Consider the following 18,066-nt stretch of genomic DNA (forward strand, 5'->3'; position numbering starts at 1 on the left):
TCTCTCTCATGTGCATACAAAGGGACCGATGAAGATGCACCTAGGCTCAAGCTCATTCTAGGTCTATTCTCTCTCCTCTCTCCTCTCTCCTATTCTCGCTCTCTTTCTTTTCTTTCTCTCTCTCTTCTTCTTCTCTCTTCCTTTCTCTCTTATTTCTCTCTTCTTCTTCTCTTTTTCTTTCTCTCTTCTCCCTCTCTCTTTCTTTGTCTCTTTTCTTTCTTCCTCTCTTGTCTCTCTCTTCTCTTTCTTTCTCCCTCTGCTCTCTCGTTCTCTTGCTCAGACCAAGGACGGGTCCGAGCATCCCCCTCTCTCTCATTCTTTCACTCTTTCTCTTTTCCCCTCTCTCTCTCGTCCACAAACATTTAGACCCGCACCTAGGGCGGGCCCGACACTCTCTTCCATTTCTTCTCTCCTTTCTCTCCCTTACCCTCACCTCTTTTCCTCCATCTGCCCCTCATTTCTCTCCTCATCTCTCTCTATCGGCCCCTCGTCTCTCTTCCTCCATATGCTCCTCTTCTCATCTAACCCTCATCCGCCCCTCTCTCATCCAACCTCCATCCGTCCCTCATCTCTCTCTTCGTCCACCCCTCTATTATCTCTCGCCCCATCCGCCACTCATCTCTCTTCTTCCATACACCCCTCTCTCATCTAACCACCATCTACTCCTCTCATCTAATCATACCCTATCCTCCCCTCTCTCGCTGCCCTCTCTCATCTAACCTCCATCCACTCCTCTCATCTCATCATACCCTATACAGCCCTCTCTCATTTAACCTCCATCGGCCCCCTCATCTCACCATACTCTATCCGCCCCTCTCTCTTTTCAAATCCATCTGCCCCTCTCATCTCACCATACCCTATCTGCCCCTCTCTCATCGAACATGTATCCACCCCTCTCCTCTATCACCCATTTCATCTTATCATACCCTATTTGCCCCTCTCTCATCTAACAGTCTATCCGCCCCTCTTTCATGTCTCTTCCCTATCCACTCCACATTCATCTAATACCCTATCCGTCCTATCTCCATCTCATTTCTCCATCTACCCTAGTTCTTCTACCTTCTCATCACCCTTTTAGAGCCTGGATCCACACCATAAGCAAATCCATCATCTTTCGACTCCACTCATCTCATTTTCTCTTATCTTAGACACTCTTTCTCTCTTTAAATCATACTTTAATTCCTCATTCACTTTATCTTGTTTTTACTTCATCATTCTCTTATCTCTATCCCTTAGCATGTTGTTTCTTTCACCTCTTGAGCACTCATCCAGGGTCATTCTGAGATAGTGTTTTATGGTTCTAACTCTCATATTGCTACTCTAACCATCAGCTCATACAGTGAAGTTGGGTCATAAAAGATATTGATTCTCTTAAACTCAGTCACTTGGGTCAGTCTGAGTCAGTTTTCTTTAAAGTTCTGACCATTTCACTACTCTGACCATCGAGTCACGCAGTGTTTGGGTCGTGAGAGACTTGCATTCTCTCTCTCTCTCTCTCTCTCTCTCTCTCTTTCACTTTCTTCTATCCCTTGATCACTTTTAGTGACATAGTTATATGCTTAGTCTTGTAAACCCAATTTCCAAAAAATCTAGTTATCGAGGCTTCAAGCCTGGTGCTTTTCCTTGTCTCCAATAATACCTCTTAGGAGAGGTTACGCTGGGAGGCTGTCCAATTTTCTTTGGAACATCTCTTCACTTCTTTTTACTTTGCTTTCTTCATCGTCTTCTTCTTCTCACTTCTAAAATAAATCCGCATCAAGTTCATATTCTTAGTTTCTTCTCTCTTACTTATTTTTCCTACTACTCTACCCCCAAAACTAGAACCATTAACCCATAAAGCACATCAAGGAGGAGTTTACTTCAATTGGATTTCATTAGCAGTTTTCAAGAGAGAGTCTAGGTGAGATTGTTGAGTTTAGAGAGGGGGCCACATCTAAACCGCGCTGCTGGATAGCTGGAGGGTTTTCGTTCATTGATCTAAGAGGGCAATAGCATGGGCTTTTGTTCATTGATCTAAGAGGGCAATGGCCCAAGATTATCCCACAAACTCAAAACCGCGGTGAGGTAGTTACTCAAGTCCAACTCTTCATCGCATTAAAATCTTCTTCTAGTTGGACTTACATATCCACATGTGGCACACGAGCCACACACGTGCTCGTGAGTCAAGGCAATTGTTTGAGAGGGGGTCAATTAAACCCAGGTCCTTGAGGTAGCGCAGGCGAGGTAGATCCAAGCCCAACCAAGTATGTAATCTATTTTGGTGTTATCAAACACCTGTTCGCCAAATTAAATTAGGAAACTTCAATATCTTGCAATATTCTAAAATATTCTACTATTATCGGTCTATCAAACAGAGCCTTTATATTGGTAATTTGTCTTCTACTTTCCCCTATGTAACATGGAATAATATCATATTTTGTTGCTCGAATGAAGTTGCACGAACAAAATTTCACTTCAACCACTTAAAAGTTCAGGGTTATAAACCCTGAACATTGTATTTTATCAATGAGAACTTATCTTCTAGGTTTTTATTCCTGAATAGGGAATAGCCTTTCTAGAACTAAATTAAACTCTTTATTCGAAACCCAAGTTTTGAATTCTAGCCACTGTTCCCCACCTTCCCTCTCTCTCTTCACTACCCATCCCTCTCAACCCTTATCCCTTTTTCAATTTAATGCACCTTACAAAGAGGGCAAGAAGAGTAGTGATTTTACTTCTAGGAAAGTTGTCCTCCTTAAATGGGTGGGAAGATTGTTTAACTTTTTTCGTAGTTGGTTTTCATAAAGAATGTTCTTGGTCAAATTTTTTGCTTCTTTTGTGGTAATTTTGTGATGGGATTGTATATTATAAGATTATTTACTTTGATACAAGGAGATTACAATCACTTTCAACTATCGGATATGAAATCTGACAGCTTAAAATATATCACATAGTTTAAGAAATTTTATTTTGAAATTTGTGCTCAGTCTCTAACATACTCTAGACAGCCAATTTCACATTCAATGGTTGACAACGATTGTGAATTCCTTAAACCAAAAGTAAATACTCTTACAAGGAGGCACCTTATACAAACCTCACCCTTTAAAAAAAGGACAAAACAAACAAAGTATGAAATTCCTAGTGGCCATCCATGACAAATTGTGTTTGAATGTTTTTTCAAATAAATTACAATATTTATCTTTTCATCCTCAACTAACTTAAAAGAAAAAGATTTTTAACCCCATTTTACCTTTTCTATTTTTCAAATTACATCTTTTCGTCCAAACCCTACAATACCTTTCACGTCCTTTCCCATTTCCAGTATCCTCTTACAGTAGGTTGCATGGGAAAGTTGGATAGTCTTATATCTCATGTTTCTTATTATTTTGATGCCCAATACATATGAAGTTTTTCCAATATCCTTCATATCAAAGTGTTGTGCAAGGAAATTTTTCGTCTTTACTATTAAGCCAATTGAGCTACTAACAATTAGCATATCATCCACATATAACGATATAAAGACCACATCACTTTCACTAACCTTTTGATATATGCAATAATCCACATTATTTGTAGAGAATCCTGCAAGAGCAAGAGTCTCTTGAAATTTTATGTACCACTGTCGCGATGCTTGTTTCAGGCCACAAAGGGATTTATTAAGTTTATATACAAGGTTTTCTTTCCCTTTCTCCTCAAATCCCTCAGGTTGGTTCATGTAAATTTCTTCTTCTAAATCCCTATTTAGAAAGGTTGTTTTGACATCCATTTGATGAACTTCAAAGTCAAAATGGGCTTGCAAAGCTATAAAGATTCGGATGGATGGAAATTTGGCAACAGCGAAAAAAGTTTCCTCTTAAACTATCCCTTCTTTTTGGGTGAAACCCTTTGTCATCAACCTAGCTTTGTATTTTTCTATTTTCCCTTTAGAGCTCAATTTTTTCTTGAAAATGCACTTACAACCAATGACCTTACGTTTTTCAAGTAGGGGTACTAATTCCTATACATGGTTTTGGTTAATGGAAGTATACTCATCTTTCATGGCTTCTACCCAGTATTCCCTTTCAGGACAGGTCAAGGCTTCAAGGTGAGTTCTAGGTTCTGAATCTTCTCCAACCCTATCAAAATGTTCTCTAAGGTAGACAAAATGTTCTAGGTAAAGAGGTAGTCTACTGACTCGATTACTTCGTCTTGATTCAGGTAAAAGTTCACTTTCTTTAGGGAGTTCAGAAACAGGTTGGGTTGGTTTAGAAGTTTCAGGTTCAGGGTCTCGAACTATATCCTTGTTTTTTGCCTCCTTATAAAAGTTGGCTTGTTTTCTACTCACCATTACTTCAAGGAACTCTTCTTCAAATAAGTAAGCATCACGGCTTTCAATAACCGTACCAGTTTCAAGGTTGTAGAATCGATACCCCTTACCATGATTTGGGTAACCAATGAAAAATGGATTTGACAGTTTTTTGTTGCAATTTGGTTCTAATTTGATGTGGGATAAGGACATGGGCTAACCAACCCCAAACTTTCAGGTGTTCAAGGGAGGGAGTACGGCCTGTGAAAATTTGGTGAGGAGTAAGTGGGGTAGCTTTTGTGGGAGTCCAATTAAGGATGTAACATGCGGTTAATACGGCTTCTCCCCAAAACTCCAATGAGAGATTTGCAGGCCCTATAATACTCTTTATTATTTCCACTAAGGTCATATTCATTCTCTCAGCTAGACCATTTTGTTCAGGAGTATAAAGCATGGTGTACTGATGGATGATCTCATTTTCAATGCACAATTCTTTGAAAAAGTCAGATGAATATTCCCCCCCTCTATCGGTTCTAAGGAATTTAATTTTCAAGTTGGTTTGATTCTCTACTTGGGCTTTATATTTTTTGAATTTTTCTAGGGCTTCTGATTTTGCATGAATAAGGTACACATGGTCGTATCGCGAGTGGTCATCTATAAAAGAGATAAAATATTTTTTTCCACTTTTGGTGGTCACATTCATAGATTCACATATGTCAATATGAATGTTTTCCAATACGTTAGTAGCTCTTTTTGCCCTGGTGGTATTTTTTCTTATTAGTTTTCCTTGTACACAAGACTCGCACACGTTCGATAAATCTCCCTTATAATTATGAAGAATCCTATCCCTTTTTAATATTTCCATTCGTTTGATATTAATGTATCCTAACCTCATATGCTATAGGGTAGCATCTAATTCATTAGGAGACGAGACATAGGCAACGTTCTCTTTTATTTCAATCGTAAATAACCCGTCTACAAGTCGTCCAGTCATGATCACATCTTTCCCCTTCTTGACCACCACTTTCTCCCCAATGAAAGTAGTTATGAATCCAGCCATAGATATCTTAGGAACGAAAACCAAGCACTTCCTCATATCAAGAGCATAAAGTGCTTGTTTCAGGATCAAAGTGCTCCCACTCTTTAGTTTTAGCTAAAAATCTCCAACTCCAAGGACATCAGCCTTCTGATTTCCTCCCATATAAATATGTTGATGTCCTGGCACTATGAAAGTGAAAGAATGGTAACCTTCCTTGGTGTTTGTGACATGAGCCGTAGCCCTCGAGTCAAGACACCAATAAGCTTCCTTAGGGTCAGCTAGCATGGACTCGAAAACCACACATGCTAATTCCTTGTTAATTCCACTAGATTTGTTGGACCAACAATTATTGGCTATGTGGCCCACCTTCTTGCAAATAAAACAAGTTCGAGTCTCCCTATTTGCTCTCTTATTTCCAAAATCTCTTCTTTTGAAATATCTTTTCTTCTCAAAAGTATTTATTCCCTTTTATTTCTTAAATTTAAAAGATGGTTGAGATTTTACCATATGCACAGCATTCCTTGGGGTTTGCCTTGAACTCCTCATTTCTTCTTCAGATTTGATGGTCGTGATGAGTTCTTCCAATTTTGGTGCCTTTCTTCTAGCAGAGATGGAAGATATGAAAGTCTCTCATGAATTAGAAAGAGAATTCATTAAATGAATCACTTGCATAGATTCATTGGGCTTTATGCTTGTATCTTCCAAATCTCTTACTAAAGCACGAAACACGTGCACATGATCTGCAAACTTGGTACATTCTACCATTTTTAAATCATTGTACCTTCTCATAGTCATAATTTGCTTCATGAGAGAGGGTTCATCATACTCTCTTTCAAGTTTATCAAAAATTTCACTTGCAGTATAGATTGACTCGTACTCAGAAACATACGAGTCAGTCATGACACATAAAAGAATGTGCTTGCCTCTCAAGTTCTGCCTCTTCCAATTGGCGTACTCATCTTTGATTATTTGAGATGAGTCATTAGTTGAACGATGTGGTCGGTCCTCAAAGAGTATCTCATGCAAGTTTTCTTCATAGAGTACAAATTTGATTTTTATTTTTCATGAAGCAAAGTTGGTCCCATCAAACCTTTCGGTTCTCAGGATTTCAGAGATGAAGGTACGAGCAGCCATTATTTTATATTCTCAAAAAAATAATAAGAAAAGACTCTTAATGGCAATCAAGTAAAACTAGCTCTGATACCAATGAAAGAAATACAATTTTTTTTTTTAATAATAATCACCCCTTATAATTTTGGCAACAAGATCACTCACACGTGGTCTTATTACAAACAATAGAAATTCCAAAAGTAAATAATACATCAATAAAATAAATCTCAACTACTTGATGTCATTCATACAACCTAATACTGCGCTTAAGAATATACAATAAAAGAACAAACAATTAAAAGAAAAGATGTCGGAGATTACCTCAACCGGGTTTTTTACACTCTACATCGAGTCACCATATCCAATGGCGCGGGATCAACGGTCTAGCTTCAATCTCGAAGCGAGAAAGCTAATTTTGGCCAAACTAGGTAACCACCTTTAAATCTCTACAAAACTCTAACTCAAACCCTTAGATTAGATCATGAGAGAGAGAGACTGAGTCTATGTTAGGCGTGCCCCCTAGGGTCTTTTTTAGGGGAGAGAGAGAGTAGAGAGAGAAAATAAGAAAGTAAGGAGAGAGGGGTGTAGCCCCTAGGGAAGATAGAGAGAGAGTTTGTGGGAGAGAGATGTGTGTTGAGATGGGGGGAGAGCTCCCCTATTTATAGTGAAATTTAGGTCTAGGGTTTTTTAAGGTTTCCCATAGTTTGCCTCTTTCTTGAGTTTGAATATGAACCGTTGTTCAAGGTGACTTGTGAAATGAGAGATCTGAGCCATCCATTCTATAGATGAGCCATTAACATTATGGAAGGTGCATGAACCATTATCCCCCATTTCCTTAAACCATTTTTCCATCAATATACTCTTTCGAAAACCCAAGGACTCGATCGTATGGATATGTAAAATACAGGATTTCCAATCATAGCAAGAAAAGGAGGGAAACGGATACTCAATCTAAAGTGAGTAAACAGAATTCCATACTCGATCCCATAGATACATATAGAATTCTGTGGAAAGCCGTATTCGATGAAAGTCGTATGTACGGCTTGGAGGGAGATCTTTCATATCTTTCGAGATCCACCCTACAATATGGGGTCAAAAAGCCAAAATAAGTGATTCTTTTTTAGCCCTTATAAAACTGATTCTTGAACCTTTTTCGCGCTCATGTCACGTCGAGGTACTAAATAAATTAAATCCATTAAAGATATAGTGCATACTATAAATTGCATATTCCATCTCATATTTTCCATAAGAATATTTCAATAATATCAAGTCAAGATATTCCTTCAATAATCAAGATAAGATATGGTCAACATTTCTTAATCAATATTTGACCACATGCTACAAGATGTAGTTACCATATTTAACAAACTTGAGGACAAAGCAACAAGATAAAGATCCAAGGGTGGGGCGTACCACATAGTGGGTCCATGTGCACTATGGACCCTCATGTATTTTTTTTTAATAAATATTTTAAAATTTAAACAAAATGAATTTTAAACTATTATAACTTTGTAAATTAATAACTTCATTTTTATAAATCCAAAAATAAAAAATAAAATATCAAATGGCTTACAAAAAATCAAATAATAAATCTAAAATAATTTAATAATAAAATCAATACAATTAAATTAATATGATAGGAAGTGAATCCACTTTCAACTGTGGACTACATACCATACTTGCTTTATCGAAACGACCCAACGTTTTCAATGACCCACAGTCCAAGCAGGGGCTGATTAGTCGGTCACCAAAGTCTGGTCGATAAGCCAAGGAGTCGCAATCGCAGTCCATGGATTACAGGTCTTCCTCTAAAGATAAGTCAAGGTCACCACGACCTGATGCGACCACAGCTCTATGGCACATAGGGGTATCTCTCGCACATGCATATGCTTCACCCAAAGGTTGATATCTAGCTTCCCTGAACGATCTATCTATATGCAGGCAGTGTGATGGAGCAAGGATGAGGTTTTGGCCCCCGTCTCTATGGGCCCACCATCACACACAATGGTCACACAGTTCCTCGGCTCACTCATCTAGGCATAAGCTCTTACCTCATCAAGGGCTAATTCAAAAACCCTTCTCGGTTTAATTTTTATACTCAAGTACCTTGGGTTTTCCAACCAACTGGCCTGGATCGTCAAGCACAGTCTGTTATCCGTAAAAATCATTTGCTTAGTATGGTCTTCGAGGGACCACACTCCCAATGAGTTTATGTTCCATTATAGTAAATGTTTTTCATTACACACTCATAAGGCCTTTAAAGGCCACATAAACCCAACAGTTTGCAAGCTATTTTCACAAGGCCGCAGTTAGCATGCGGTCAAACCCACATATGTAAAAATGTGTGCTTGGCAATAAATATATATTTTTAAATATAATTTGACCTTAAAAAACATGGAGGTAAAAAATAAATAAATTTTGAAAAATAAAAATAATAATTATATTAAATAAACATTCGGACCATGAGTTACAATTGTTTTTAGGAGGTCACCTATTTACATCCATCTTTAAAATGGAAATGTATGAAACAATGGTTCTTTTTACAATTGAACCTGGTTTTTTTTAATCCCCCGCCTCATACTATTTTCATGCATGCTCCCTTAAATACTTATTATTTGTATTGATATGAGATCCAAATTTCTAGTGATCCATGATTTACGTTATAATGACGCATGAATATTAAAAATAAAATACAGAAAAATAAAATTGAAAATATTTTTATTAGAGTATTTTCATAGGAATCTTTAGTTGTGATGTTCATTTTAAAGATGGACGTTCGTGATTGTGCTAGTGAGTCCGCTGACTCACAAAACGCTTTTCTTCACAATTTATGAGGCGGAGGACAGGGTTAAAATTTTCTGAAGAAAGAAGGTTTTTTAGTTAAAGAACCTGAAAAGGACACTGGTTCGAAAAAGGTATTACTAAAACCTGACACGTGGGCGTTAACGTGGAGGATAAGTCGGTGACGTCTTTTGTGAAAAGGACAAGCCGCCGTCCATGACCGACAGGTGTCCGTTTAAAGGCAACCAATGCAGCTAACATTCGAGGAAGAAACCGAGGAACCGCGTTTCTTTTAACCCAATAATGAAAAAGGCCCTTGTACTTATCTGCCGTTGTATCCTTGTGATAGATTTTTTTTTTTTTCTTTTATGTCACAGGATTAAAATAAAGCCTACTTCAAATAATGTCGAGAAGCATGGTTTCAATGTTCAAAATATTTGTGATAGTCTTAAATATATTTTTATTTTTTATTATAAAATTTAAAGCTTTATGAAAAATTTAAAATTGATGGATCAATAATACGTTACAAGACACACTATTTTTATTACTTGAAATTTATTTTTTTTATGTTCATACATTTTGATGTCGAGATGGTCAATTTGAATATATTTAGACATCAAAACAACCTATTCCAATGAAATTTTTTATGTGGGTTTTAATTTAATTGTTTAGAGCCTCGGCTCTATATAAAACCATTTTAAAAGTACGTTCTTCTTATTAGATTGAGAAAGAAAATTAAGGATTGAGAAAGAAAATTAAGGAAGATTTTCAATATTTTTATACAGTTATAAATGAATTTGATTTGAACTATTTTTTAAATTTAATATTTTATAATTAGATAAAGTCAAGATTTTTATAAGGTTACAAATGTATTTGATTTGAATTATTTTTTAGATTTAAAATTTTATAATTTAAAAAAAATAAAATGATAAGAATTTTCGACACCAAAAGTATATCTAGTGATGGAAGCAGCACCTTATTTTAATTGTTTAAAATATGAACCTTGTGCAAACCACACCCCCGTTAAATTCTCATACAAATTATAAATTAATTTAAGAATGAAAGATAGAGAAAACATTCTGCACCTTCTTAGGAAGCACCATTGGAAAAGGTCGGGCACAAAGGATTGACCAAGTCAACTGAGTCAATGAAAAATTCAGCCAGGTCAATTCGTAGATCAACCACGGCACATGAACTCCATGTTGGGTAGTCAGGAAGGGTGTGTCCTATTGTGCTCCACTCAACTTGGTGGCCAAGTAAACCAAAAGTAAGACTCATTCATGAGCAATTTAAATCAAATTGGTGTTAGTGAGTCCTAGATCAAAACCAGAATAGCCTAATTTGGATCGGATTCATTGAGTGGGCATTTGGTGTCCAATTAAACTGACCAACCCACTTCTTACAACGCTGCTATATCTCAAGCCCAAATAATTATGAGATCCCTTAATTAGTATATCCTATGGTGTCAGCTGTTGATACGCGGATCCATCTCAAATGATTTTCTTATAACAAATAAAGAAAGGCTAAGGTTTGTATAAGTTTGAGGCTTAAGGCACACCTCTAAATGGTGTTCAAAGATGATTTTTTAATAGCAAAATCTTTTCATAATGCATTACAAAGCGCATCATTTTTCAAGCATAAAATCCATTTTTCCCTATCTATACATCTTGAAATTGAGATGATCAATTTGACGGTTTTTTAACGTTGAAACAATCTATTTTATTGATTTTTTAAACCTTACGTCGAAGGAGCACCAGAATGCATATGATTCCTTAAGTTTTTTATTTTCAAAATTCAAAGTTGTTTACTTTCATTTAGGACAATAACTTAATTTAAAAAATCAGTGATCCGATATGAAATTGGACAATTTGGATCGGAAATCGCCCAGAACACTTTGGATTAAGCCAAAAAAATTCAGGCGGTTCCAAATAATAGAATGGCCGATTCTTCATCAATTCCGACCAATTCTTAACCGAGTCAAGCAAAAAAAAGGAAGAACAATTTTTTCTAAAATTAGTTTTAAAAAAAATTGAAACAAAAATTATCGACTCTATATATTCTATCAATCTGATCCACTAATTCCCCCGATCCAACTATAGTATAGGTGTGATTGATTCGAGTGAGCGATCCGTTTTTTTAAACCCTGCATTCCATTATGCTCAGCTGCAAGACGACCTCTTGCTGACAATTGAAAAGTGAAATGCGTGCTTTAGAAACCGTAGACTTCATATCACAAACTCTAAATTTTTGCAATCAAGTCAAAACGCATAACTCCTTTTTCTTTTTCTTTTTTTTTGTTAAGGGAAAAGTACATAAGGTAAATATTGTTTTAATATTAAAAAAAACCTTCTAATCGAACATCTCGATATCATGATATATGAATATAAAAAAAAAAATATTTGAGTTAAAAAATAGTGTATCTTACAATACATTATTTAAACCATCTATTTTTAAAATTTGCATATATTTATAGATCTATTTGATTTTAACTATTTTTTAAATTTAAAATTTTATAATTAGATATAAAAATAGATTTTAAAATAATACGAAAAACTTTTACAACAAAATTACATATTCTAATAAAATTTTGCGATGCACATTAATTGAATTGTTTAAAGTTGCAACCAAACCACACCGTTTTAAGCAATAAAAGGACATAAAAGTTATAAGTTTGAAAACACAGGCATTTTGAAAGAAACTGAAACATAAAATTAGAAAATTCCAGAGATAAGGCGATTCTAATCATTTCTTGACCCCTCAGAAAGGCCAAAAAAAAAAAAAAAAAAAGCGAGAGAGTGAGAACAGCGTAAGCCCAACGAGAGGCCCAAATTCAAACTAGGGTTTGCACGTTTTGGGGCTTTGTTTTCCCGCCCAAAAACCGCCGCTTATTTTGAACGAGGAAAACGCGGCTGTACGTGGGCCACGTTTCCAATCAGAGCAGAGTAGATAACAGAGCCAACCCCCTCCTCTCTCTCTCTCTCTCTCTCTCTTCCTATCCACTCTTTCTCTCTCTAAGTCTTCCTTTCTCTCTCTATACCTCGCTCCCTCCTATACACTCATTCTCTCTCTAACTCTTCCTTTCTCTCTCTACACCTCTCTCCCTCCTATTTACTCTTTCTCTCTCTAACTCTTCCTTTCTCTCTCCTCCTGGCTTCATGACACTAATCCCCACAGCTGTTCGTGGGTCCCACCCACGAACACACGATCCATTCTCCAGCAACTTCTGGTGCCATAAATCCCCCCCTCAATAATTAAACAGCCCATAAATGGTTATATATCAATCCGGAAAATTATATAAACCTGTCCAAGCACCTTGCCGTATTCCGAATCCAATTTTTCTCTCTTTCTCCTTCAGTATTTTTTTTTGCTCTCTCTCTCTCTTTCCTCCAGGATTCGTGACCCCAATCTCTCTTTTTTTCTCTCTCTAACCTATCAGGCTAATACACATTTTCTCTCTCTAGAAGGGCCGATGGAAGAAGACATGGAAACAGGGGAAGGGTGTGAGACCCCAAAGCACAGCAACTGCCGGATTCCATCGGAGTTCCGGTGCCCTCCGCCGCCGAAGAAGAAGACAGCGGCTTCGTTTGGGAAGAGGAGGGATCCACCGCCTTCTGGATACTTCCACCCACCTGATCTTGAAGCCCTATTTGCAGTCGGTCCAAGGCATGAGACTTGTGCATAAACTTGTTTGCTGCTTACAGTGAGATCTGTATCTGTAGATATGTAAACATTTTGATGCTCTTTTTTTATATTTGTTTTGTTTTGAAACTATAGAGAGTATAATTCGTTCTGTGTTTATTGCTTAAGTTATTTTTCTTATTTTTATCGTTATTTTGGTGCATTTCTATGTGGTTTGAGTTTGGTATGAATTTTTTAATTACAGTGAGGTAATATTCATTTTTGCTTCGTAGATCTTCTGAACCGCTTGGAGCTATATCTCTCTCCATGTTGTCTCTCTCATGAAGCTTGCCTGTGACATTTTTTTGTTCGGAATTCTTGGAATCGATCATTATTAGTGATTAAAAATTAAAATTTTGTCATGATTTCTTCCTCAAGGCTTGCTGTAGTGGAAAATATTTTAATTTTTTATCGTAGTTCCTCTCTCTAATGATTATTCAAGTGTCAGCAGAATTAGGTGAGTAAGTTTTAATGGGTTGCTCTGCAAAAATTAATGCTATAAAGTTTTGTTCCATGGGTTACATTTCTTGAAAGAGAGTACGGATCTGCCTTATTTTTTCTTCAAATTAGTGCGAGGAAATTTGTTTCTTGTTGTTTTAGATTTCTTGAATTAAATGTGAATGAATTTCCTCCTCTCTCAACATTTTGAAAAAAGTATTTAACTCCTGCAACATTTCAGATTCCAAAAAGCCTAATGAGTACTGAGTTACTGACTCTTTCAGAGTCCACCAAAGTTAAGCCTAATGAGTATTGAGTCACTGACTCTTCAGAGTCCACAAATGTTAAGAGGGTGCCTTATTCAATGTTAAGAGGGTGCCTTATTCTCCCTAATTACTGCTCTCGTCTTCTTTTGGTTTGATTTACCTCTGCTCCATTTTTTTTTTTTTGAACGCGCCTCTATTTCTGTCTATTTTTCGGTCCGGATTCAATCTGGACCATTGAGCTCATATATTCATACTAGCTAGTGGGTTAATCCTTTTCTTTCTTTTTTTTTTTCCATCAAACTTAAATTAAGATATATTTACAATAATTTTCCTATAAATTTGTACAATAAAATGGTTATTCTTTATTGTAAAATGGCAATCAGTCGATTCATTGAGCTAATACTCTTTTTTAGTTGGTTCGTTATTTGCTGGTTCATTTTGTCTCTGTATTGTACAACGGTCGATAAGCTGATGCGGACCAATTTTTAGGCAGCCCGATTTGAGTCAATCCATTTTTTGAAAGGAAAAGTTTACATAGAGCCGAGCTCCAAATAATCAAATTTGAGCCTACCTCAAAATTTTCACTAGAGGTTGTTTTGATGTTTAAATATCTTCAAATTGATCATTTCGACATCAAGATGCATGGACATGAGAAAAAAAAAAAGTGGATTTTTAGTTTTGAAAATAGTATATTTTGTAACGCATTTTTGGACCGTCAATATTCAAGATTTTTAAGTTTTCGTAGATATGTAAATCTACACTATTTTTAAAGTTTTAAATTTTATATAGAAATACATTTTAAGGATATCACAAAGATTTCTAATATTAAAATTACATTTCGTGATACTATTTGAAGGTACACTCTAATTTGATAGTCTAGAGCCTAAGATCTATACAAACGCATTTTTTTTTTAAAGAGTAATGATCCTATAGGATTTTCTTCTAACTCAAAAGGATTATCATTAAAGTTAACACGGATCTTTAAAAAAAATTATCACATATACACATAGGTGGACGATGGTCCTATTAGATCATTTTTGTTTTTTAAATAACTAGTATAAAGAGAAGATCCTCCGATTGATTTTCTTCAAATCATCTTCCAATTGATCTTCATGAAATCATCTTGAATGGATATGAACAAAGGATTCAAAAGTAAACCACTTACGAAAGATTAGTTGTAATGTGTATTCTAAATATTTATAAATTTGTTTGATTCGACATATTCTCAAAACTTTAAATTTCAGTTAGGCGCCATCGCAAAAAATTTGGAGTTGAAAGTGTCAGACGCCGCAACTTGTAGGATTATGCGTTAGCGGAGATCTGTGGAAAGCATGCCTTTTCCTGAATCCCTTTTCTCTCAGTTGTTGGTAACGCTTTTTGTTGGGATGGTTAAGAAGGAATATATTTGGCTTCTCTGAGTTGCGGAAGTCTAAGGCCCTAGGTTTGAAAACGTTAAAAAGGGATATATGTTTGTTTTAGGGAAAACATTTATATAGAACCAAGGCTCTACACAATCAAATTTGACACTACTTCAAAAATTTCATTAGAAGAGGTTGTTTTAATGTCCAAATTGATCATCTCGACATCAAGATGCATATACATGAGAAAAAACATGAATTTTAAGTTTTGAAAGTATTTAATAACGTATTTTTGGACTGTCAATTTTCAAGATTTTGTAACCACATTTATTGATACTATTTGAAGGTAGGCTCTAATTTGATTGTTTAGAGTCTAGGCCCTATACATACCGCACCCTTATTTCAGTGAACATCTCTCTCTCCTTCATAGGCTCTGGTGTGGAAACGCGAGTGTTGCTTAGATTCTGGACATTCTCTCTGCTACCTGGCTTCGAGACAATCCTCTCTCCCATGTTAAGTCAAAGCCCCCATTTCGGCTGCTTAGCATATTCTCCATTCTAGTAGTTCGATTTAGATGCCCCGGACCCGACCTAGAACCGGCTTGGTCCAATATCACTCGACACCGACGGGTATTCGAAGGGTGTTCGTAGGGACCTGGAACATACTTAGACCCAACCTGGGTCATTATATCACAGTGTCATTATAATATAATGAACAAAATTTGTGTCATACGGGCTGGACCGCATTTCTACATATACGGTCCAAAAAGTGTAAATCATCCATCTTAAAGATAGATGCAAATAGGTCTTTCATCTAAACACAATGGAAACTATCTGTCCAAATATTTTATTACTAAAATTATTCTTTCTAGGCTTTAATTTTTTTTTTTTTTTTTTTTTTGATATTCATGATATCCACGTTAGATATTACACGTCCTTAAAAATTAAGTCTTAAAATCCATATCAAAAATAGATTTATTAAGAGGCCCACATTTCTACATATGCGGGCTTGGCCGCATAGAAACCGTGTCCTATGATGAAATGACACTTCTAGAAAACTATGTTTGTGGCATTTGTATGAACTAAAAAATTGCATGCACCTTCTCTTCATTTCAATAATCAATATAAAAAAAAGATGATAAAATTCAATTTGCACCTAAATCGGGTAAAAAGGAGTCCCTTTCAACAAGGAATCTAAACCATCTAGTTGGTAAATTTCAAGACCTGGGCTTTTGAAAACTCAAAAGTAATTTTTTCCTTTTTAATATTATTCATTTAATTATAATAAATCCATTTGAAAAATTTGAAAAAGCAAAAACTCTTTCTAAAGCCTAGATGTAAGCATCTCACAAAAACTAAACAATGTATATTAATTGGGCTAAAAATATACTTTATAATGTATGTTTTCAAATTTTATTTTTTTTGTAATTATTAATTACATGTGTAAACCAAATTGGTGTCAAGCAAATTGCCCTATTATGGTTTTTAAAATTTGCTTCATTATATTACTATACAACTGTTGCATGAAATCGCTCCCCATATATTGAAAGGTAATATAAAACCTGGGTCAAGTGGGGTCAGTTCAACCTGGATCTAGATCCAACCCACTGCACAATCGAGGACATGCTTTTAGACTCGGACCCGACTTTCCGAGTTTAGAAGTAAGAACCAGACCCAGAGCTGGACCCGGACCCATTCGAGGTCAACTAGCCGACTAGACCCGATTCCCAGCCCTCACTAGGAGAACTTTTGTCTTCAGTTGGACTTTCCTCCTCTATTGACTCGGATACACTTTACCTTGAATTGGATCCACTGTTGACTTGATCCTACCTGAAGACTTGAGGGAACGAGCAACTTCTTGTGGAAGATCTTTCACTTTATATCTTTATTGGAACACAAGGACTGCTAATGGGTTCCCATTATCACCTTTGCCAAAGCAAGTTTAATTTGCGAGTTTTAATGGAATCCTATGCTTCATTTATTTTAAATTGAAGTCACAAAGCACTTTTCATCATTAAAAACGACAGTTTAGCTTTCCCGAAAGCATATGTTTATCTTTCTTATCTCAATCCTCCAAAAAGTTGAGAACAAAACCATTCATTGGAACCATGGTTAAGTTTCAAAATGGATGATTAAAGAGGAGTCATTCATGGTCACACGTTTCTGTATGTGTGTGCAGCTTCTTACTTTTGAACAAAAGTGCATATTCTACACTGTGCCATGGGTTAAACCGGAGGAAGTATCCTTAAAAAGAAGTTAATCACCTTTTAACCTTTTTCCTTGTTTACATTGATCACTGAGCGTGCATGTACATTGTATTGCTGGGAGACACTTCCATGAAATCACTTCCCCCAAAATTTATATGAGGTAACTTTTATATATATATATATATATATATATATATATATATATATATATATATATATATATATATAGTCTTTCCAACGCCTATAGGCGAAAATGAATAGTGATTTCGTCTGCTCTCATCACTGTCTAAATTTCATCGCGCGGTCACGATTGTTTGATATTGTTTTATTTTTCATTTTTTTTTACAAATCAAAATGACATGAAATTTGGAGAGTATATACATCTCACTGAGGCTCATCTAATAAAAATATAAAAAAAAATATCCGTAAAAAATAAATTAACCAAAATACCCCGAAACTTTTTGGGGTTATTTTGGTCAATATTTTTCATGTAAAATATTTTTTATATAATTTTCAAATATTCCCCTATTTTTGATGAATCCAAATTTTTGGTCATTCCGATTTGTAAAAAAAAATGAAAAATGAAACACTATCAGACAATCGTGACCGCGTGATGAACTTTGGACAGTGATGGGAGTAGGCGAAATTACTGTTCATTTTTTCCTATAGGCATTGCGTAGTGTTATATATATATATAAAGTGTTTATAGAGAGCCGAGGTTCTAAACAATCAAATTTGAGCCTACCTCAAAAGTTTCACTAGAAGAGGATGTTTTGATGCCCAGATATGTTTAAATTGATCTTCATCATGGGTAAACCTTACAACAGCTCGCTAGCTATAATGAATAGTATATAGGTAGAATGGGAGCCGTCAGATCTTCATCATACGGTTCAGAGTACATATCACTATTTTAATTTTAAATTTTT

The sequence above is a fragment of the Amborella trichopoda genome, chromosome 8 (genome assembly GCF_054954075.1).
Source record: "Amborella trichopoda isolate Santa Cruz 75 chromosome 8, AtrichopodaSantaCruz75HAP2 v2.0, whole genome shotgun sequence".
In the NCBI taxonomy this organism is placed as follows: Eukaryota; Viridiplantae; Streptophyta; class Magnoliopsida; order Amborellales; family Amborellaceae; genus Amborella; species Amborella trichopoda.